The sequence below is a fragment of the Suncus etruscus genome, chromosome 1 (assembly GCF_024139225.1).
Source record: "Suncus etruscus isolate mSunEtr1 chromosome 1, mSunEtr1.pri.cur, whole genome shotgun sequence".
Lineage (NCBI taxonomy): Eukaryota > Metazoa > Chordata > Mammalia > Eulipotyphla > Soricidae > Suncus > Suncus etruscus.
This window is the reverse complement of record NC_064848.1, coordinates 36,369,749-36,394,499: the sequence shown is the minus strand read 5'-3', so window position 1 is coordinate 36,394,499 and position 24,751 is coordinate 36,369,749. Positions and strand designations below refer to the sequence as shown.

At 33.1% G+C, this 24,751-nt stretch overlaps 1 protein-coding gene across 3 annotated transcripts in view; it reads left to right on the top strand.

The window, feature by feature from the left end:
• PTPRD (protein tyrosine phosphatase receptor type D) overlaps nucleotides 1–24,751 on the top strand; it is a 1,813,832-nt gene that overhangs the window by 261,214 nt on the left and 1,527,867 nt on the right. For all 3 annotated transcript variants that reach the window (XM_049770278.1, XM_049770286.1, XM_049770270.1), the window contains exon 3: nucleotides 2,623–2,661. The gene's annotated coding sequence lies outside the window, so the exon portion shown is untranslated. The remainder of the gene's footprint in view (nucleotides 1–2,622; nucleotides 2,662–24,751) is intronic.

Below are 24,751 nucleotides of genomic sequence, written 5' to 3'. Positions count from 1 at the left end.
AAATAGTAAATTAAAAGTAGTTAAAAGAAATGATTCAGATCATTGAGGAGACTAGACAAAGGAGACTAAAATGTGTTCTTCCAATCATAAACTTTAAAACTGAGACAAAATGATGTCCAATAATAAAAAATGTAGAAATAGGCAAATATTGATTGATATTACAGTATCTGGAGTTTGCATTACATAATATACTCAAAGGACTTTCCCTCTCTGGCAGTACATTGTCATTATGTCATGAAAAACAATGATAAACATATTACATTAATACTCTATTTTAAAAATTCCTGTAGAAGAACAGTGTAACCTAAATTATTTTGCATTTACTATTATTATTTACTTTTATTATTTCACGTAGTCTGCTCTTTAAACATAACCAAGAATTCATATAGTATGTGCAAATACATTGTTTACTCTGGAGCAGTAGGAGCAGTATAAGGTTGAATGGTCACTATTCTATCAATAACTGTTAATTCCAATTAAAATTCTGAAAAGTATATAGAAATTTACAAAAAACTTTGTAAAGTTTAAGATGAACTGTACATTTTAGAAATATAATGAATTAAGACTTTAACAGATGCATAAAGCATAATCTGACAGTCATTTTTTTTCTTTTTTATCTTTTTATTATAAAATACGTGCCTACTGTAAAAGATGAAAATTTGTCAGTTGTTAGTATTTAAAGACTTATAGAACTTACAATGTATCATATATAGTAAGGTAGTTTTCAGGGATATAATTTTTAATTATAAGTGAGCTAACTGTAACAATGCTTTAATAATCTCATAGCAACCCTCTGTTATTGCAATCAGCTCAAGTTTGAAAGTATCTACGTAAAACATTATATTTCTTTAATCATGTTCATGTGAGCAGATCATATCTTAGTTAAATTTCCTATTGCTGATACAAAAAATGTTTTCTCATAGAGAATAAAAAGTTATGCTTGGAGGATCCACTACACAGACTGATTCTTCTAACCCTCTTGCTATTTAGGGTGGTTAATGTTTGCAAACATTGTGACAGAACATACTGTGGACTTCAGTGTGTTAATCATCTTTTACTTTTTTTTTTTTTTTTTTTTGGTTTTTGGGCCACACCCGGCGGTGCTCAGGGGTTACTCCTGGCTGTCTGCTCAGAAATAGCTCCTGGCAGGCACGGGGGACCATATGGGACACCGGGATTCAAACCAACCATCTTAGGTCCTGGATCGACTGCTTGCAAGGCAAACACCACTGTGCTATCTCTCTGGGCCCAATCATCTTTTACTTAATCTGAGTGATGACCACATGAGCTTTCAGTTGTGAGGATAATATATTGAGCTATAAGCATTGTAATTTTGCATGGTGCTTATGTGGTATATAAGACTCAACAAAGAAATAATACAGGGAAAGGAAAGAAGCTATACGAGGCATTCTTTTTTAATCTGCTCAACTGAACTTAAGATCCAGGAACAAACTTCCAAAATCCCCATGAGCTGTTTACTTTTGATGCTAGACTAGGGAATTCTAAGAGCTCTCTCCTAATACAACAAAATCCATCACTTGCTCTTCAAAAGCAATCTGTTTGTTTTCTTAAATGATTCTAACCCTTGAGAAGAGATTTTAATAGATTCATTCTAGGTGATTTGTTACCAATTAGTAGACGTGCATTATGGAGATTATACTAGCTAGAAAAACTAATTTTTTGGGGGGATAATAAGATGTATATATACTTATGTAAACCATATACCCTAAACAGTGTTGACTTTTAACAATTTGTTTTGTATTCTTTATAATCTTACAAAAATATGTTTGAATAGTAATACAATATTTAATTTCAAATTTTATTCCCAAGGCTAGAAAAGTGATCACCCAATGTTGAAAAAAATAAACGCCTTATTTAATAATAACAATGGTTAGAAGTTCAATATTTCTGCACAAACACAAAGATAGGCTGCATATTGACAAAGGGACTCATACTGTTTGCTTTTGCCTGCACATGCGACAACATTTATAAAACCTTTGCATCCCATGACAGATGCTTGGTCTCCTCTTAGGGATTTGTGCTTTCAGATACTGCCTTTCATTTAAACTTCAAACACCTCTAAAAAAATAGTAGCCACATTTTAATGTAATTTGGAAATTAAAACCCCTTTACTTGTAATTCTATTTATCTGCCTTGGATTTTCTTTTCAAAAATAAATCAAAGCCCAAACTAATTGCTGTCTGATTGCCAGCAAAGGCAGAAAAATGTAATTTTTTTTAAAAATTAAGCTCTGATCTTTCTATCCTAATATAAAATTAAATTTATCAAGTAAATATTAGATATTTTGAGCACATTTAGTAACAGTATCCTTTCTTTTGAAAAGTCATAAAATCAAGTCAATGGATTAATTGTAGACATTTTATTAGAAACTATTTTGCTTGCTATTATAAAGTGAATTTAAGTAAATACTGCAATATCAGTAAAAGCATATTTTACCTGAAAATTTATTTTTATGTATTTTGATAAGCCTGCAATATCTATTTATGTAGAATTATAGAATCATATAATTATAATATAGATTTATAAAACTATATAATATATGAAATCATATCACTGGAACATAGAACATTGTTGAACTTTATTTTTTTTATTTCATTATAGGCTTGGACTCCTGGATTATTCAGTAACTTCAAAGATCTGGTAAGGTTGTTTGTTTTTTTCTCTAGTATTGCCAATGTTTTAATTTCCTTTGCTACTTATTATTAGATACGTTTCTTCCTATATCAGACTTAATCCTTATTCTTAATTATCACTTATTTTTATCCCTTGAGGTTGAATTCCATAGAATCAAGAAAAGCTTATTTATATAATAACCCTTCTGAGATTGTAATAGGCAAAAAATAAAGTTTTTAAAATGTTAGATTTGTTTTTATAAAAAAAAAATTTGAAATAGCCAAAATAGGAAAGATTCTTCAGATAAAATGCATAAAATATTACCTTGAAAAATTAAATTAATCAGCTACGGCTGTAGAATAACAGCCCTGGATATGGCTGGATTGTGATGGAGGGTGAAGCCTTTCTCTGCCCGCCAAGGCCATTCTCGTAGGCCAGTGGTCGGCAACCTGCAGCTCGCGAGCCACATGTGGCTCTTTACACTTTTAATTAGTCTCTTCTGTGTGCCCTATGGCCTCACCAGGAGTCAGGACTCTGCTCCTAGCATTTGTCAGTGTGTGCCCTGTGTGCAGCCCCAGTGGTGGGCTCCAAGAGTGTAAGATGATGCCCAGTATCAACCCTAAACAAAGGTGTTCCCCCAATATCATCCTTTCTTAAACCTCTTCCTTTGATATGTAAAAGCCCACTGAATATGTACTTTTGTCTCTCTTCCTTGACCTGAAGCCTCCTGGTATTGGGAATTGGTTTTAATAAATAGGTGTTCTAGCTTTTTGGGCTCTAGGCAAGGTACAAGGTAAAAGGCCATGGACTCCATGATCATCCTTTCCTGGCTAGTTTGGTTTATTATTTCTTTCCTGCTACCCTGCTTCTTCACACCAGGTTGGGTGGGGTTTAGAAATACAGTACCTGAGTGCTCTTAAAACACATGTTTTATTTTGCACAAGAGTGGGCATCTTCCATTTACATCTTCTCAACCCAGAGTTTTCTTTTACGTGGATTCTCATGTTCAGAGTACTCATGATTAAAGTTGTGAGCTAATGCCCTTAAATGCTGTTTTTCATATTGATTATGACTTTCTGTATAATATAAGTACCAATCAGAAATTTTTTGCAAGAGTGGAAACATTTCAATATCTCCTTCTCAGACACAGCTGTCCCAGAATCAGATTCTTTTTTGAACACATCCATCCATCTTATGTCTCACTGTAAAAAACTACTTGTGAAACTCCCCTGCAGAGAAATATTAAATTCATAGAGAAAATGAACAATCTCTGCCAAATACAAAAGCTTAGCTACCCATTCTTTATCTAACTGGGGCTGTACAAAGTCAGAGTTCTGCTCTCACAGGAACTGCACTACTTCTTCCCTCTTGCCAACAAGGCGAGAGAGCACCCTTCTCCTGAACAGCCACTTCACTACTTCATGGAGATGATGCTAGTAGTGGGCATCCATACTCTCACTCAGGGTGGTGAATAGCCTGGATTTGATCACAATTGTGAATTTCACAAATTATCTTTACTGTGTCATCTGTCACAGAGTTTAGTTCAGCAGGAAGTTTTTTTGAATCCAGTCTATCATACAATGAGTGGATACAAAGTACGGGTGTACAACTACTGTTTCCTGTGACTACACAAAAACACTGAGCCATGCACAGTGCATCATCTGTACATACATCAACACATCAGATTATTATTTTGAATGAAATGAGTCAGAAGGAGAGGTGTATACACAGAATAATCATTTGTGGTATATAAGAATAATAAATGGCAATATGGTAATAATATCTAGAGAAAAGAGGGATGAGGGACAGGAGGACTAGTCCATGATAGGAAGCTTGCCATAAAAAGTGATGAGTTCACAATAACCATGATCCCCAGTTCCAAAGGTCTGGCAGAGACAATTGTAACGGAATGGGGCTTCTGGAAACACAAAGAAAGATGCTACCCTAGGTGTCATCCTAGGTTCAGTGCAAAGACCAAGACCACCAACCACAGAAGATGGATTAAAATGACACCGAGGGAACAGAACTTCTAGAACCACAAAGACTGACTTTATCATAAGTCCCATCCCTGGACCTGTGCAGATACTGAGATCCCTAGACACAGAGGCCTGATTGTATCACCCAGGACAGAGCAGAAGTCTTCCAAACACCACAAAAGCACCACCGGGAGAGTAAATGATCCTGAACAGAGTCTATAGTTAATCCCATGACAATATACTCCAAGGGTGGAGAAACCCCATATCTCTTAGGCCAACTGAGTTCCTTTTTGAATGACCCCAATATTTACTGTGCCAGGGCAGGAGGGAAAAAAAACAAAAAGCACAAAACATTATTTATTTTTTATGTATTATTTTTTATCTTCATTTATTATTATTATTATTATTTTTATTTACCTATCTATTTTTGGTCGATTTCTTTGTTTTGGTGTGGTTATTGAAGTTGTTGTCCCCATTTATACTTATTTTTTTCTCTTCTTTTCTTTCTTTATGTGCTCTGCCATGTTTCTTATCTCAAGACCATGGCGTTTTTTTTTTTTATTGTGGTGCTTATTGTTATTGTTGAAGTCCTCATTGGATATTTGACACTTCTTTTTGTACTGGTGGAGTGTTTCACCTTCTTTTTCTCCTTCGTCTCTCAAACCAATGATGAGAGCCTCTAGAAGGACTCCGCCCATTTTCAGTGTATTAGACTTTTACCCCAGTTTATTACTTTTCTCTTCTTCAAACAAAACCACATAACTTGAACTAGCTAGTCCTGCCTCCCAGTTAGAGGGGGAAATAAGGGAGGCACCAAGACTACTAAGTAATAGGCTAGGTACAGAGGGGACCACATATTCTAGCAGCCCTGGGGGTGAGGGAAGAGGATATGGGAGGTAGGACAAAAACAGAGGTGTAGGGAGGACAAATTGGTGATGGGAATCCCCCCCTGATTTTATGTAAATATGTACCTAAAATATTATTGTCAACAATATGTAAGCCACTATGATCAAAATAAAAATTATATTAAAAAAGAATGTTAAGAAGAAAATAAAATATGCAACAGACAAAAAAAGTGGTGAGTTCAGTTAGAATAGAGAAAGGTACATTATGACATTGATAGTTGGAACTTATCACTCTGAACAAGAACTGGATGCTGAGAATGGATCAGTGACATGCATGGTACCCTTTAATTAACAATATTGCAAACCATGGTGTCATAAAGGAAATTTTGCAAACCTCAGTGTCATAAAAAAAGGAGAGATAGAGAGAAAAAACAAAATGCCTGTCCTTGACATAGGCAGAGGAGGGTGAAGGGGAAGGAAAGGGAGAATGGTGGTGGGGAAAGTACACTGGTGAAGGGTTGTGTAAGTTCTATGATTGAAACCCAAGTATAAATAATTTTGTAACAAATATGTTTAAATAAAAAATCATTTTAAAAATGTTTCAGGCACTCTATCATAATTCCTTTATGATATGATGTCATATGCCTTTAACAAAGTGCCTTTTTGTTTTTGTGTGTATTTTGGTTTGTTTTTTTGCAGCACACACTAAATTGTCAATAGATTTTTTTTTCCTTTCAGTGAAATCACTACTTTTCTCTGGAGCACTGTCCTTGCTTTTAAAGATTGTTAAAAGATTTTTCTCTTTTACCTGCTTCATCTCCACATTGTAGAGTTTTAAATTTTCAGCACATTTTGGTTATCAAGAGGAAACGTTTTGAAATGTTTTGCTAACTTATTAGCAAAATCAAAGCATTATTCCTCAAGAAGGATGTTCACTGTCCAGAATTAACAATCATTGGATTCAAAAACTGTATTTCATGATGGATGTTACTTCACATCTAAATCATCTTAATCAAAAACTACAGGGGAAAGGAAACACAATTTTTTTAATGTTAGAAGTTATTTTGTTTGAAAACTATTATCTGTTTTGGCTCAAGATTTTGATTTGATTCACCTTCCAAGCCTGTTGAAACATCGTCAAGAAAATAATTCTGATATTGATATTACCTATTTTAAAACAGCACTTTTAAATATGAGGGAAGCTTTTCTCAAGAGGTTTCAGGATTTCAGAAACAGCAAAGCGACGTTGGCCTTTGTTTAAAAACCTCTGGATGCCACTGTAATGGAATTAAATTTTTGTCCCTTTAATATCGACATTGGCAACTTTGAAATGCAATTTCTGGATTTAAAAAACAAAGAACTGTAAAGCTCAAAATTTGAACGTCTTTGTGCTAATTTAGAAAGATTGGAGAAACACAAGTGTGAATTTGTGGATTTTTAGGCAGCACCCGTTTGATTTTCCGGGGTGACTCCTGGCTAAGTGCTCAGAAATTACCCCTGGCTTGGGGGGGACCATATGGGACATCGGGGGATCAAACCGTGGTCCTTCCTTGGCTAGCGCTTGCGAGGCAGACACCTTACCTCTAGCGCCACCTCACCGGCCCCAGATATGTTGATTTTTAATACCTGGATAGTATTCCTGACTCATATAATCAACTAAGAAAGCTAGCATTTGCTGTTCTTTCCTTGCTTGGGTCTACATATTTATGTGAACAATGATTTTCAAGCATGAATCTTATCAAGAATAAATTAAGAAATCATCTCATGGATGAGAACCTGGAATCGTGCCTAAAATTAAAAACAACAACATACAAACCTGACTTACTCAAACTATCCAAGAAAATGCAAGGCCAATGTTCACATTAGTGTTTGTCACTTTGTCAGTCATTGTCAGGATGTAATTTTCTCTACATGTAAGGCAAATATTATGGAATTTAACATTACCGATAAATAATATCGTTCTAAAGTTTTTGTTTTATTAGTTGTGTTATTTGTATCCTCCCGACCTATGTGGATACTTGAGTGCAGAATATTCTCAATAAAAACTTATTGAAACTAAAAACAGTGTACCATCCTATGTATTTTCAGTTTTAAAAATGTGACTCTCTGGGCCAGAGAGATAGCATGGAGGTAAGGCATTTGCCTCTCATGCAGAAGGTTGGTGGTTCGAATCTGGCATCCCATATGGTCCCCTGAGCCTGCCAGGAGCGATTTCTGAACATGGAGCCAGAAGTAACCCCCGAGTGCTGCCAAAAAAAAAAAAATGTGGCTCTCAAAATAAATTTCAATTGTGATTTTGTCGAGATTTGGCTCAGTTGAAAAAAAGGGTTGCTGACCACTGACCTAGGCTAACCATTTAAGCAGCCTATTCCACTGCTCTGTCATCTTAACATGCCTCTTCTACCTCCATCCTGCCCCCTCTCCCTCCTGCTGCTTCTCCCTTGCTGAATCTCTCCCAATCTCCCAATCAAACCTCCCTGACCCTCAGGCAAGCCTATTGATACCTTCCAAAGACCCCTCCCAGAAATGGGCAGGCCTTACTAGCAGGTAAGGTTACATAGAAAAGTAGGGGCTGGAGAGATAGCATGCAGGTGTTAGTCTTGCATGCAGAAGGATGGTGGTTCAAATCCCAATATCTCTTATGGTCCCCTGAGCCTGCCAGGAACAATTTTTGAGCATAGAGCCAGGAGTAACCCCTGAGCACTGCAGGGTGTGACCCAAAAACCAAAACCAAACAAACTAAAAACCCAGAAAAGTAATATGAGAGTTTCAAAGCATTTTACAAATGCATGTTCAAAGCATTGCTACAGTGTTGCTATTATATTTACATATTAAACACTAAATGTTTCACATGTAAATTAAATTTTTAAAAAATATTTAAACTTAGGTTAGAGGAAGGGTAAAGGTATAATGTTTAATAGGAATTATTGGGTGAGGTAGAATTTTTTTTACTTAATTATGTTTTCAAAAGCTAGTTTTTGATTTTTTTTAGAATCTTCTCAGTTATTTGATTTCCTGCAATACTATTGAAATAATATTCACATAGAGGTCTATGTATTGGGATCTTATACTTATGGCTTTTGACTTATAGGTCATATTATTTTCTAAAGATCTTCCATGTATGATTGTTATGGTGGTAAAATTTTCTAATCCTAAACTTCCCTTATTTCTAATGCCACACATTGTCAGTTTTGCCCTTTCCTACATTAAAATCATGTTATACTGGTCTAGGATGGGAGGGTAATGGTGTCATTTATTTCCCACTTCCTGTTTCCATGTACATTTCAAGGTTTATCACCCCATACTATGGTCATGTTATGACTTTTCTGTTCTGCTTCAAGTCATTTTGGTGTTTTCCCAACAAACCTACAAAATTGGCAATGAAATGTCATGTCTAGGAAATATCACTTACTACTCAACATTTACGGAATATATGTAGCACATAGAAATTTATATAGCAGATTTTACTGTTCCCAAAAGTCTTGCTAAAAGTCCTCACACGCCCGGCACATCATACCGCTATTTTGTTGGACACTCTGCATTCCTCCAGCAGAATCTACTTTGCTATCAGCAATAATAGATACTATCAAGTTAAGCCAAGAATTCATTAAACTAATCTTTCAACAGTTTTTCTTAATCCATAAAGTATATTTCTCGGTTGTTCACAAGAATTTAGTCTTTCATTGTGCATACTTTTACTAGCTATTAAGTAGAATTTGGCTTTACCTTTAATTAGCTAATGGAATTTCTTTCAAGGAAACAATTACTTACAACAACAAATCTAATATTCAATATTTATCCACATCTAGGAACACCAAATACTTAAAATGTATGTTGAACAACTTTTAAGAATCCTTACTGATAAACTTCTGTCATGATTTATTCTTAGAAAAGAATAAGCATTAGTTTTCCATCCTTTAGCCCTTTGTTCAAGGGAAAAGATTTATACCTGGGAGGATGAACAAACTTGTTGTGGTCTTATAAAAAAACATGTATTTGATCTCCCCATTTCCTTCATAATACATTCTAAAGTCCCTGGATTGTTTTTCAATCCAAAATCTCTACTTAGATTAGTAGGATGTGGATTTTCTTCCTGTAAACATCCATTTTTTTGAATCCCACCTTTGTACTTCAGATAAATTGTCAGTGTTCTTTTTCAGTTCTGATTATTACAATGTTTCTGGGCTTTCTCTTATCTCACTTCTGTCTCATAAAATCGGAAGATGGTTTGCTTATTTTAACAATTTATTGTTTTTGAGGCAAGATGGCCACACTGTTCTAATGTTAATGCTATAGGTGTACAAAGTTCCTTTAACCCAAATTCATCAAAAATTACCAAAGACTTTCCACCATTATCTTTATGTCTCTTCATAGTTTTTCTTACATCTTAGTTCACCACTTCTGTTCTCCAGCCCTTCTTTTCATACCATTGGATGGGTAACCTTTTAAAACATGTTCTTATATCTTCCACTATGTTGCTTGTATACAAAACACATGAAAATGTAATTTTCAAGATTCCCCAAATTTAACACTGAAGAACAAACGGACTGTATTAATATGATCTTTCTCACAGTCTGATCTTCACTAATTCTGTTTTTAGCTTCACAAAGTTCAACAATATTTCTCTTGGAAATTAGACTTTTACATACTGTATTTTAGTACTACATTCAGTGAAATTTGAAATTTCAGCATCATAAAATTTAACATCTTACCCTATGTTGTGATATGTTCTAATAATTTTGTGTGTATAGCTTCTACTTTATTCTGAAAGTTTAACTGAGTTAGTTAACTAATAGTTCAAAAAGTAACTTACTCTTAACTATTGTATATAGAGAATTATACCTAGATATTTAAAATAGTATCTAAATTGTTGTTATCAATTATTATTTCAAAAAAATATTGACATATATATGAAGGATAATTTTATATTATTACCAGAAATGTATTCTGAATTATAGTCCAAATTCTGAAAACTGTATTTGAAGTATAATTTGGTAAAATAAGAAGTTCAAGCCAGAAAGATACTAAAAATATAAATGATGACATGAATACTATTACAAGGTAAATAAATTATACTATATTTAATTATTTATAAGAGAACTCTAAAGTAAAAAAAATTATTTTTCTTAAAATAAATGCCAAAAATTAAACATTTCAATATAAATAAGTAGATTGCTTTTAATAAAGTTAAAATATTTATAATTTTATGAAACATATTTTAATTATATGAGAATTATGTAAAATATGTATATATTTGATTTACTGAATTATCTATTTTGGCAATTCTAGTTATATATCTATATTTACATATAGGTATATATTACTATAGGGAACCATACAGGATGCTGTTGGTCAAACATTGTAGTCCATGTGCAAGGGATATGTCTTATCTTCTTAGCTATCACTCTATCCCATAAAATTAAAGAATTTAATATTTAGTTATTTTCATTTATTAATCTTACTATTTTATTTGTCACTTTCATTATTTTATTAATATTATTATTTTAATTTTAATAAACTAAATATTTTACTATGACTGGGATGATTTAAGATGTAAAATTAAGGAGGGGTTAAAAAGATGTAAAATTAAACATATATGCTGTATTCACATTTGAAGTTAGTTAATATTTTTATGTATTTACTATATATCAGTACTATGCTAGGTATTATTGATATAGTCTAATTTCAAATTTCTTAGATTGTGAGGCACATATTTAATCTAACCAATTTGAGATATGAGAAGACTTGTATCTAGAGTTTAATTAGTTCATATTAGTATTGAGGATGCAATTTTAATATATTCTTGGACTTCAAAGACTACATTGAGATACCTACCCCCAAGAACGTTTATCTTAAAGAGCTTTTAAATAAATCCAATTCTATATAATTCTTGTATGTGATCCTTAAGAATATCTATAGAAAAATTTTATATGTGATTAAAATGAGATTCAATCTTCAATTCTGCACTTACTTTAGAAGATGGAATGTTTGTTTAGCTTATTTTAAATCTAAGGAGGGAAATAATCACAATTTATGTTCAGATTTTTTGTCTCTATATATTTTACATCATATTGATCACTTTATACCATTTATGTTTTATTTATATCATTAATATAATATAAAAAGAGTTTTAACATTTTTGTAATAATGTATCATATACATTTAACATCTCTGTGTAGATATAATGATAAATTGAAATAATGATTTAATGACTGAAGAGAAACCTATTGGTTTCTTTTGTGCACTTTTCATGTTGAATAGAAGCTATTTCATTTCATTTATGCTTTTGGTTTGTTAATTTACTAAATTTATTCCATGCAAGATATTATATACAATACTCTATATGAAAATTAAATTTATGTTAGTGTTATTTTAGAATTTACAATAAAGAATACAAATAATTGAGTTGGAGTATTGGTTCTTCCTCCCTTCCTTTCTTCCTCCATTTCTTCCTTCCTTTCTCCCTTTCTTCTTACTTCCATTTCTCCCTTTCTTCTTACTTCCATTTCTCCCTTTCTTCTTACTTCCATTTCTCCCTTTCTTTTTACTTCCCTTTCTTCCTTCCTTCCTTCCTTCCTTCCTTCCTTCCTTCCTTCCTTCCTTCCTTCCTTTCTTCTTCCTTCCTTCCTTCCTTCCTTCCTTCCTTCCTTCCCTCTTTCCTTCCTTCCTTTCTTCTTCCTTCCTTCCTTCCTTCCTTCCTTCCTTCCTTCCTTCCTTCCTTCCTTCCTTCCTTCCTTCCTTCCCTCTTTCCTTCCTTCCTTCTTTTCTTCCTTCCCTCTTTACTTCCTTCCTTCTTCCATTCCTTCCTTCTTTCCTTTCTTCCTTCCTTCATTCCTTTCTTCTTTCCTTCCTGTTCCTTTTTCTTCTTTTCTTCCTTCCTTTTTTTTATTTTAATTTTCTCTACTCAGCAGTGCTCAGGGCTTACTACTATGTCTGCACTCTGAGATCATTCCTGGCAGTTCTTAGGGAACCATATGGAGTGCCAGAGATTGAACCCAGGTTGGCCACATGCAAAGCTTATCTACAATACTATCCCTTCCTCCCCAACAATTAAGTGCTAGCTTCAATAGCATTTAATTCAATATATAATTTTGAAACTATATAATATGTATAAGATAATAGATGTCAAATATTCTGAAATGTAGAGTATACTTTACCTTAAATATTTGTTGTTAAAATATAATGTTTTCTAAGACTTATATGCTATATGTATAAACTATATATAGGTATGTTTATACATATATTTATGTTCTAAATATCTATATGCCATTTATTTGTTCATTTTAAACACTATACTCTAGTAAAATAATGCTAATATATTAGCATAGATAATCCTGATGTAAATAATAATAAAAAGTAAATATTAATCATTTGCATAATAAAAGCAATCACATTCTAATTTATTTATTAATTCAAGGCCTCAATTTATTGAATAACTCTTATGTGCAAATAATTTTATAGAGATAAAATAAATAACATAACTTGGATTTCAGGGATTAATTTCTCAATGCAGAGCCAGGAATAATCCCTGAGCATCAAGTGTGGTTAAATATATTTATATTTTATATTTTATATATTTATATTTTATATTTTATTCTTGAATTTATGGTATATTTTATTGTCCATTCATTTTATAGTTTAGAGAACTATGGAATAATTTCTGGCTAAGAAGTAGAGGAAGTAAAATGTTTCTTCATATATAGTCTTTCTTGGTCTCTAGAAATGAAAGATCCATTTTGAAATAACAAGCTATATATTCAATTACCAGGAATTAAATACAACACAGATACCAGATGATATCTGCTGGTGGAAGCCTCTTATTTCCATAGTAAGCTTTCAAGACTGACTAAATTCTTTTTAATTAATCCCGTGAGGTGGTTTTATAAAAATATTTAGATTTAATATAGTATTGTTTCTAAGAGTAGTATGAAGTAATCCAAGACTATTAAATTATTCTTTAGAAAATAGGTGTCATCCACGGGGCCAGCGAGGTGGCGCTGGAGGCAAGGTGTCTGCCTTGCAAGCACTAGCCAAGGAAAAGACCATGGATCCCCCAGCATCCCATATGGTTCCCCCAAGCCAGGGGCAATTTCTGAGTGTGTAGCCAGGAATAACCCCTGAGCATCAAACGGGTGTGGCCTGAAAAAACAAAACAAAAAAAAATAGGTGTCATCTTGTACGGTTTATTTTTATGTAAATTGGATTCATGTAAATTGGACTTTCAGAAGCATATTTTGGCATTCAAATTTGTGACCTTAAGATAGATCTCTCCTGACTGACACCAGATAATCTAGAGTGCCACTTTAATGGCATAACAGACCACAAAAATGAATGACTTAAGATAATTTGTATTTTTTATATTTTGGTTCCCACCTCATAGCTCAGGAGATACCCCTTGATAGCTCTTGACAATGATTTTGGGTACAATAAAATGCTCAGCATCAAACCATGTGTTCTAGCATACAAATATATGCTCATATTTGAGCCACCTTCCTGGTCAAGGTGCAAAAATATTTCTGAAATATTAGACATTATTAACATAAATATTAATACATGGTACAAAATAGTAAGAATGGAAAATTGACCTAAATTTAAAATGGTGTAATCAGTTTCTAGTTATTTTATTTTATTTTATTTTATTTTTTGGTTTTTGAGCATTCCCATGGGTGCTCACAGGTTACTCCTGGCTCTTCACTCAGAAATTCTCCTGGCAGGCTTAAAAAACTATATGGGATGCCAGGAATTGAACCAGGGTAGGTTGTATATCAGGCAAACACCCTATTTACCATGCTATCTGGTACAAATGCCCATGGGTACAGATGCTATTTGGCACAATTGCCCACTGGCACCTCTAGTTAATTTCTAGTTAACAATGGAACAGCATTAAAAGAAAATAACATTTATTTATTCTTAACAAGAATAACGTAATAATTTATGTTAGATAGTTGCAGTGATTGTTACTTATGCCCTAAATTAAAGAGATACTCTGTAGTAGGTTATTTTATTTTCCTGTGTTGTTTAGTGTAATCTACTTTAAATTATTGATTTTTAAATAGAAGAAATATGGTGTGAATTAATATTAGTATTAGTATTTATGCTTTGGATATACAGTGTTACTGCACCATACCCACTATCAAAATGCTAATATTCCTCTAAAGCTAAATTTCAGTTTGTTCTTGCTGTCCCATTTCCTTCACCTTGGTAAAACTCATTTGTTGACAAGAGTGTAAGGGTCTCTTCATTGCCTAGTCCCTTTGCTTCTTTATATTTCATATATAAGTGAGCTCACTATATCTATCTATCTATCTATCTATCTATCTATCTATCTATCTATCTATCTATCTATCTATCTATGCCCTTTTCAAACTTAATTCACCTTTTCTTATAGCTGACTTTTTTGGGGGATGATATAAAACAACACCTCCTCCTATGTATAATTCACTATTTTTGTAACTTTTTATAGTGGAAGTCTTTCTATGATGTCTCATCTTAACTTTTTTAAACATGTATTTAAATGCCACCAACATGCCAAAAGGCATTATTTCTACAACAGCTAATTAATTAAACATAACCTCTTCACACATGAACTAGAGATCAAAAATAATTGCATACAATTACCAAAAAATGAAAGGATTTAAATATATGACCACCTAAGGGGGCACTACAAATTACTCTTCATGAAAAATTGCATGCCAATCATGAGAAAACTCTAAAATAGCTGTGGAATGTTAAAATCTACCTCTGCAATGTTTATTCACTTTTATTTATCAGAGTTAATATATAGGAATTTAGTTAGATTTTACTGTTACATCATTTTAATATCTTCTGATCACATAATTTCTATTATTTCCAAGTCAATGCATTCACTTTTTGGAAATTGCTAGTTTGTAAAATTATTTCCTTAGCATTGGACAAAAATAATTTTATTTTAATATTGCACTCTTGATAATGGTTTAGAATTCACATTGTTAGTAAAAGCTCTGAGCTATACGTTACTAATTTCAAATATTGCACTAAATAAAAAACTGTTTTTAAATAAAATTCTATTTATTTTTACATATTAATCAGTGTAATATAACATATCTTAATAAATATTATTAAATATTTAAGTATTAAAATATACTGATATTTTTCTATTATACTAATATATTGAGGTAAATTTTTCTGGTTAATTAAGTATAATATCTCCTTCAATTCTTGCCTCTGTCCCAAATCAAGCAGGATTTCTTCAGGTGTTTACCAAAATAAAATAATTTCTAAAATTTTACTTTATAATTATGAAAACAACTAATTTTAAATTAATTTTAAGCTTTTATGACACTGGCTGAACTCATCCTCTAAATGTGATGTCTTCTGGTTTACAAAGAAACTACATGATTTGTAACTGATGCCTATCAATTATCTTTTTTTAATAGATAATTATAACACAATTTTCATTTTACTCCAGCTTCAAAGAACATCCTTACAATACCAAAAATGAGAAATACATTGAGTAGTTGCCACAAATATATTGAAAAGCTAAAGAAGGTTATCTCCAAGTAACATTTGCAGTTTTTTTTAATTTTTTTTTTTTTTTTTTGGTTTTTCGGGCCACACCCGTTTGATGCTCAGGGGTTTCTCCTGGCTAAGCGCTCAGACCATATGGGACCCCGGTGGATCGAATCGTGGTCCTTCCTTGACTAGCGCTTGCAAGGCAGACACCTTACCTCTAGTGCCACCTCGCCGGCCCCTAATTTTTTTTTTGTTTTGGGTCCATACTGTTGGCTCTCAGAGGTTAACCCTGGCTCTGCACTCAGAAATTGCTCCTGGCAGGCATGGGGGTGAGAGGGGCAAATGGGATGCTAGGGACTGAATCTGGGTACTTCCTGAGTTGAGTGCAAGGGAAATGCCCTCCCCACTGTTCTATCTCTCTGGCCCCCATTTGCATTTTAGAGTCAATGCAGCTTTGGTTTATTTTTGTCAATGAGTAGAAGATATTTTATACAATATGTCTTTTAAAGTTTTAAAATAAAGGTCAACAAAAACCTCAAAATATATTACAATTATTAAGATGAATATAGAACCTATTATATAATATGCTTAACATATTATACAAAATAAAGTTTGGTCACTAACATCAGAGTGATAAAATTCTGAAGATTTTTAAATAATTTTTTACTAAATTTGAATTTAATATAACAAATCTTTGTTTTGAAATAGAGCAATAAATTTTATCTTATTGGCTAAAATGTTATTGGATCAAAGTTTCATGCTTTATTCTCAAGTTGCATAGTAGTGACATTAGTCATAGACAATATTAACTGGGTCCTGTATTATCTTATTTGAAGTTTTCTAATCTTTAAAAGATGTTGGTTGGTAGAAAAGAGAAAGAAACCTTCCATTATTACAAACAATATTAAGTTTTGTAAGTGTTACTTTGAATAATAACTCTTTTTTAAAAAATATTGTTAAAGTTTCCAAAATTCTGCCATTTTATTTACTTTAAAAATTGTTGTTAAAGAACTGTGGTATACAAGCTTATTGAGGTAGTTGAGTTTTAGATATGTACTGTTCTATCACCAATGCAATGCAAAACAATCAGTGTTTATATCAAAAACTGTAATGAAAAATTTGCATGTATGTGACAAAGAGGGAGAATACAGAGAGAGAGAGAGAGAGAGAGAGAGAGAGAGAGAGAGAGAGAACTAGAGAGAACAAGAAAGAACGAGAGAACAAGAGAGAGCTGGGCTACTGATCACCTTGCTCAGGGATTATTTATGGCTCTGCAGTCAGGGATTATTCTGGCAGTGCTTGGGGGACCATATGGGATACCAGGGACTGAACTCAGGTTATACATGCCAGGTAAATACACTGTGTGCTCTACTGAAACTCTTAGCCCAGTTTTTATGGAAAAAAAATGTTTGTTAAAGAAAAAGAAAACAGTTGGATGTTCTATAAAACAAATTGTACTTGGATGGTTTCTGCTATTTTATGACTGAGCAAATCAAGAATTAAGTAAGAAGGACTATATTAAAATTTAAATAAATGACTATAAATTCAAGCCTCTCTCACTAATATACACTATACTAACATTTGAGATAAACATATTCACCTTTTAAAATCATATATACAGCAGTCTTGCTTAGCATTTATAACTCGTATTTCAATATAAAACATTAAACTAGATAGTTTCCTATACCTTTGCTGATAGTCATCTATTTCACATCTTAGTACACTAAATAATTTAGTATTATAGTTTTCAAGACCTTACCTTATTAATACAGACTATCATTGTATCTAGAAATTACCTCTACTGCAAACAACTGTATCTGTTAATAGAACTTGAGTTTATCCTGTAAATCTCTAAGAACTCTGCTGGAAATTTAAAATATCTGACATCATCATCATTCTAGAATTTTTAAGTCAGATTTACAAAGACATGATTGGAGTATATTCATATTACATAGCAGCATTCTGTGTGTTAGCAAACAGGACATTTCTACCTACTTTCCAAGTCTAGGATAATATGATTTGATATTATAAAATAGATCATGTTTCTAGTGTTTGAAAATATGCTTTATATAAAATAAAATAATTCAAGTTTTATTAAGACTTTTACTGTTAAGTAACTGTGTTTCTTTCATCCTTAAAATAGTATTATTTTACCTTTTTTTCTATTTGCCACATTTAGAGGAATTATTTTTATTAGATTTATTTCGTGCTATTGAGATCTTAGAATGCACATTTTATCCAATTAACAGAGCTTTAAGATACTGCATATTTTGAGAAGATAATACAATAATAAAATTTAAGACTTTTTGTTTCACTGTTTTAGCTTACAAACTTTCATACCATGTAGTACATAAAACCTTTTTTTAGCAATATTTATTTTTTATAAGAATTAGTAATGTGGAACAGACTGGAGTGATAGCACAATGGTAGGGAGTTTGCCTTACATGCAGACGACCTGAGACAGATCTGGGTTCAATCCCTGGCATTCCATATAGTCCCCTGAGCCTGCCAGGAGCAATTTCTGAGTGCAGAGCTAATACTAATCCCTGACTACCACCAGGTGTGGCCCCAAACAAAAAACAAACAAACAAACAAACAAAAAATAATTAATAATGTTTATAAATGTAAATATTCTTTAAACTTTTTAGATTGTTCAAATTTGGTGATAAAATATGAAAATAAATTTTAAATATAATCAATAATATACAATTCAATATAAAATATAACTTTTTCATTATATAGTTATGTAGACAATATACATAATTAAAATGAAGTAATAAATAAATATTTGTTTATTTATATTTATATTTATATATTTATAATTAATTATAATTGTAAAATAAAGATGTTTAAAATAAAATATTATGTATTTTTTTGCTGGTTTTTTTCCTGTCTTGTTTTGGAACTCACATTCAGTTTCTTAGGACTGCTTCTAGAATATTTCTCCTAGTGATCAGTAAAGCAATGCTTGGTAGCAGTGCTACGTATAAAGAATTTAAGCAGTGCTACGTATAAAATGAAATCAGACAATGAAGCAAGCAAGGGCCTCTTCTATGCAAAGAAGACTTATATTCCCTTTTGTGTATTGTTTTGTTTTGTTTTGTTTTGTTTCGTTTTGTTCTGGGGCGATACCTGAAGGCGCTCCGGGGTTACTTCTGACTCTGCGCTCAGAAATCGCTCCTGGGACCAGATGGGATGCCAGGGATTGAACCCAGGTCCATTCTGGGTCAGCAGTGTGCGAGGCAAATATCTTACCACTGTAAATTATCACTCTGGCCCCTTATATTCCCTTTTGTATTGAGGTGAAAACGTTGTTATGAGTGCATTTTAGTATAGTAATAATATTTGTGGATTTAACTTTTATGTAGTAATTTTAAATAAATTGATATTTTCCTTTTGATTCTGATTCTCTCTATATAAATATGTATATATCAGATATGCCCATGAAATATTCTCATAGAATATTCTTTAAATTTTTAAAATTTCATAGATCCAACACATTAGTATGACTTTTGTCTCAGTGTTGTAGATAAAAAAGAGACGTCACTAATGTGTGAAACTTTTTGTTTGTTTTGGGGCCACACCCGGCAGCGCTCAGGTGTCACTCTTGGTTCTATGCTCAGAAATCGCTCTTGGCAGGCTCGGGGGACCACATACCATCCTTCTGAATGCAAGGCAAACGCCTATCTCCATGCTATCTCTCCAGCCCCATGTATGATGTTTTAAAGTACTTGAAAGTCAGCTAAACAGGGGCCGGAGAGGTGGAGCAAGCGCTGCCTTGCCCGCACTAGCCTAGGACGGAACTCTTTTCGAATCCCCAACGTCCCATATGGTCCCGAAGCCAGGTGCGATTTCTGAATGCATAACCAGGAGTAACCCCTGAGTGTCACCGGGTATGGCTCAAAAACAAACAAACAAACAAACAAACAAACGAAAGAAAGTCAGCTAAACAACATAAGCTAGCTCAACCTTTACAATGTATAAGTCTATGTTAACCGGTATTAAGATTAAAGTAAATCTAAACCTTATATTTCTATTTTCTAATGCTTTCTTTCCTTTAGAGTGTCCACAATGTATAGGGACAATGAATATATTCAAGTGCCTTAAATGTATACAATAGTGGAAGAAAGTTATGACATCTAAAGTAATTTGTCCAAAGTTATCATGGATATTCTGATCAACCAAAATAAGCTCAGGACTAATTTTTTAACGACTAACAGTTAAGTTTATAAAAAATTAATAAGCATCAATTATCTCCTTTCTAGAACTGAACAATAAATAATAATATTACAGGCACAAACTATATAATATATATAATAGCTAAATACGTTTTAAAATATCCCTAACTTCTACCTGCTCTACCTCACCCCTGCACCCCTGAACATTTTTTTTTTTTTTTTTTTTTTTTTTTTTTTTTTTTTTGGTTTTTTTGGGTCACACCCTGTGACGCTCAGGGGTTACTCCTGGCTATGCGCTCAGAAGTCGCTCCTGGCTTCTTGGGGGACCATATGGGACGCCGGGGGATCGAACCGCGGTCCGTCCTAGGCTAGCGCAGGCAAGGCAGGCACCTTACCTCCAGCGCCACCGCCCGGCCCCCTGAACATTTGCTATTAGATGGCAACTTTCAAACTCATAGTACATTGTTGACTTAATGCCTATGTTTTTTATTTGATACTAATCCTTTCTAGTCCCCCAAACCTGGAAGATTACTGAAGTAGTTTTCATTTGAGTGCCATTCATTCCTCAGATGTTTGAGATTTCTCAAGTATCTCACTGACCTAGATATCTCCCTGCTGCCAATTGAAGAACCCAAGACAATTTGAAGTTCCTGTAAATGGACATCAGTTCCCTTTAGTATAAAACAAACCACTCAGGAGAATACACATCCTAGTTAATGAGAAAAGATTATGAAACAAACATTTATCAGAATCTTGGTTTATACTATTGGAAGCAAGAGTCCATAATTCTGTCACAATTTACTAAGAATTTAATAACCTGTTTTCATGCTCCCCTTTGTTCTCATGATGAGAGGAGAATAAATGAGTACCTGCAAGGTGGCAGCTTCACAGTCCTGCTGAGGTTGTCTGCTTCCACTGCTGGTATGGCCGCTTCTCTTACACTTAAATTCTAATCTTGCAACTCTTTGGAGGATTTAAAGACAACTGGATTAGTTAATGCAGAATCTCAGCCCACTTAAACTTTAACAGTATTTCTCATGGCACTAGAAGCTACCGAATTCACGTCTTTTGTGGTAAACTTCCCAAGCAGTGATTTGTGTAAATTTTGTAGACATTGTAACTTTCAAAATACATTTCTCCATTCTCCTTGACAAAGCTCTTTGTACAGGAATAAAAAGTGAAAGAGAGGTAGAGAGGGATAGGCGAAGAAAAGGAAAGTTTATTGTTTATGTATACTGGCAGGATTCCACATCTATTTTTATTAAGCGAGGTATTCCAGTGGAACAGCTCAATTTTAGTTATTCTGCTGTTCCTTAAAAATGTCAGACATTTTCTCTCTTAGCATTTAAACACTGTAATCTATTATCTCAGTTATTTTGAGTGTGATATACTCTGCTATATAGTTTTTTTCTTTTCTGGTTATCTTATTTATACATTTTTTATATTTCATACTTGTACAATGGAAATAATATTTGGTCTAGGGGAATTAGTGACATTCTAAATTAACATCGTCTCAATTCTTAACTGATCCAGATACACAATTACTTTTACATGCTACATTTTCCTGATCTTTGATTCTTACTTTTCGACCTCATAAAAGAAGAATTTGTTTTTATGCCATGTTATTAGATAATAGATAATTTAGATATTTCTGGCAAAAAGTAAGCTATGATGCTATCAATATAGTCCTAAAATACCTATTGTGAGCATAAATGCAACTGAATATTTACCAAGTAGAATAATCTTGTCCACTTAAAGGTAAATTGTTTATATACAAGTATATGCAAGGTTTAATGGATTGTGATTATCATTATAATTTATTAAAGATCAAGAGATGTCAAATAGAAAAGAAATATATTTGAGCTTAATTAAATAAATAAAGTTTTAGTTGTATATAATTTATTTCTAACCCATAAACTTAGATTTTTCACTTTGTCGTGTCTCTTGAAATAAATCAAAACCTTAAAATATGTTTTATTGGGAGGGAGGGCAGAGGGATAGTTCAGTCGTTTGCCTTGCAAGTGGCCAACCCAGCACTGATGCTGGTTTGAATTCGAGCATCCCATATGGCCCCCGATGCCTGCCATTATGACTCTTAAATTAACCTTAGAAGTCAGATTATTCTCAAAGGTTATTTGTTAGTTTTATCTGGTACATTTTGCCTTCAAAAGCTTAGCTGGAACTATGAAATGTGCATTAATCTGAGGCCAACTGGACTTATTTCAGAAAATAAAATTAGATTAATTCATTAAATCCATTATGGTGATTTAAGAATGCAAACATGTTAAGAATGTCTAACCTTCCATTGTGTATATGTACCACAGTTTCTTTAGCCATTCATCTATTTCCAGAGTCTTGCTATGGTAAATAGTGCTGCAATGAATATAGGTGTAAGGAAGGGATTTTTGTATTGTATTTTTATGTTCCTAGGGTATATTCCTAGGAGTGGTAGAGCTGGGTCATATGGGAACTTGATTTCCAGTTTTTGGAGGAATCTCCATATTGCTTTCCATAAAGGTTGAACTAGACGGCATTCCCACCAGCAGTGGATAAGAGTTCCTTTCTCTCCACATCCCCACCAACACTGCTTGTTCTCATTCTTTGTGATGTGTGCCAATCTCTGGGGTGTGAGGTGGTACTTCATAGTTGTTTTGATTTGCATCTCCCTGATGATTAGTGATGTGGAGCATTTTTTCATGTGTCTTTTGGCCATTTGTATTTCTTCTTTGTCAAAGTGTCTGTCCGTTTCTTCTCCCATTTTTTGATGGGATTAGATGATTTTTTTTCTTGTAAATTTCTGTCAGTGCCTTGTATATTTTGGAGATTAGCCCCTTATCTGATGGGTATTGGGTGAATAGTTTCTCCCACTCAGTGGGGGGCTCTTGTATCTTGGGCGCTATTTCTTTTGAGGTGCAGAAGCTTCTCAGTTTAATGTATTTCCATCTGTTAATGTCTGCTTTCACTTGCTTGGACAGAGCAGTTTCCTCTTTGAAGATGCCTTTAGTCTCAATGTCCTGGAATATTTTACCTACATGTTGTTCTATATATCTTATGGTTTCGGGTCTGATATTGAGGTCTTTCATTCATTTGGATTTAACGTGGTACATATACACAATGGAATATTATGCAGCTGTCAGGAGAGATGAAGTCATGAAATCTATTATGCTGAGTGAAAGAAGTCAGAGAGAGAGAGAAAGACACAAAATGGTCTCACTCATCTATGGGTTTTAAGAAAAATGAAAGACAATCTAGCAATAATAACTTTCAGACACAAAAGAGAAAAGAGCTGGAAGTTACAGCTCACCTGTCATGAAGCTCACCACAAACAGGGATGAGTTTAGTTAGAGAAATAACTACGTTTTGAACTATCCTAATAATGAGAAAGTATGAGGGAAATAGAAAGCCTGTCTAGAGTACAGGCGGGGCTTGGGTGGGGAGGAGGGAGATTTGGGACATTGGTGATGGGAATGTTGCACTGGTGATGGGTGGTGTTCTTTACATGACTGAAATCCAAACACAATCATGTATGTAATAAAGTTGTTTAAATAAAAAAAGAATGTCTAATCTAAGATATTTCTCAAGAGTAGAGCATACAGTTTACATGCATAAGGTCTTGGTTTTAATCTTTGGTACCCATTAAAATAGGCAATGCATCACAAAATAGATGTGCTATCTAGCAGAGCTTTGCTGTCAAGCATTCCATGACTATATTGACAAGCTGAGGAGAAAACTTTTCCTCATGGGGTAGCATTGCTTCTTCCCTGCAGGTTTAATTTGCTTTTTGACTGAAAGAGAGCATCAAGCTTTTGGCAGTGTGCAAATTAAAAATATTAATGAACTAAAGTAAAAGTAATTTTTTTTATTAAATTGCAATCAAAGTTTATGCTCATATCTCAGGCTTGTCAACCTGTCAGTGTGTCCCTAGGCTTAAGCAATAGGGGAGAAAAAGCTAATGAATTTTAGTTTTTAGCTTATAGATATTGCTAATATTTTTTTATAAATGGAAAAATGTTATTTCCTTTTCTAAGCCAGATGGTTAATATTGTTGTAATGTTCACTAATAAAAGAAATGTTATGTGAGCAAAATATTTTAATGTATCTTATTTCCTTATATTATTTGTATTTGGTTTCAAATGCCATGGAAACTTATGCATTTAAAATATTTTAACATATTTAAATGTGGTGTTTTGCTAAGTTGGTACATGATTTCAAAATACATGATCTCAAAATAAGATTGAATCCTTAAGGAAAAACCATGTACACTCATCTATCAAAGTGACAGTATTTACACCAAAGGAACAATTAATTATTCATTTATCTTTTCCAGTGAACAACTCTTTATATAGGAGGATAGAGCTATATACTTAGAAATAATGTCATAACTCTAACCAAACAAGTCTAATTATTTTGATTATATAGCCATCTCACTTATAATAATAATATAATATCATTGCTTTAATTACCAGTTTTTTTTTTTACAATGTTGACATTTAAGACCATCATGTCTTTTCTAAGATGTTTTGAGCATTAATGGCTGTTTTCTCTCTTTTTTTTGGGGGGGGGAGAGTTTAGGCCACACCCAGTGACGCTCAGGGATTACTCCTGGCCATACGTTTAGAAATAGTTC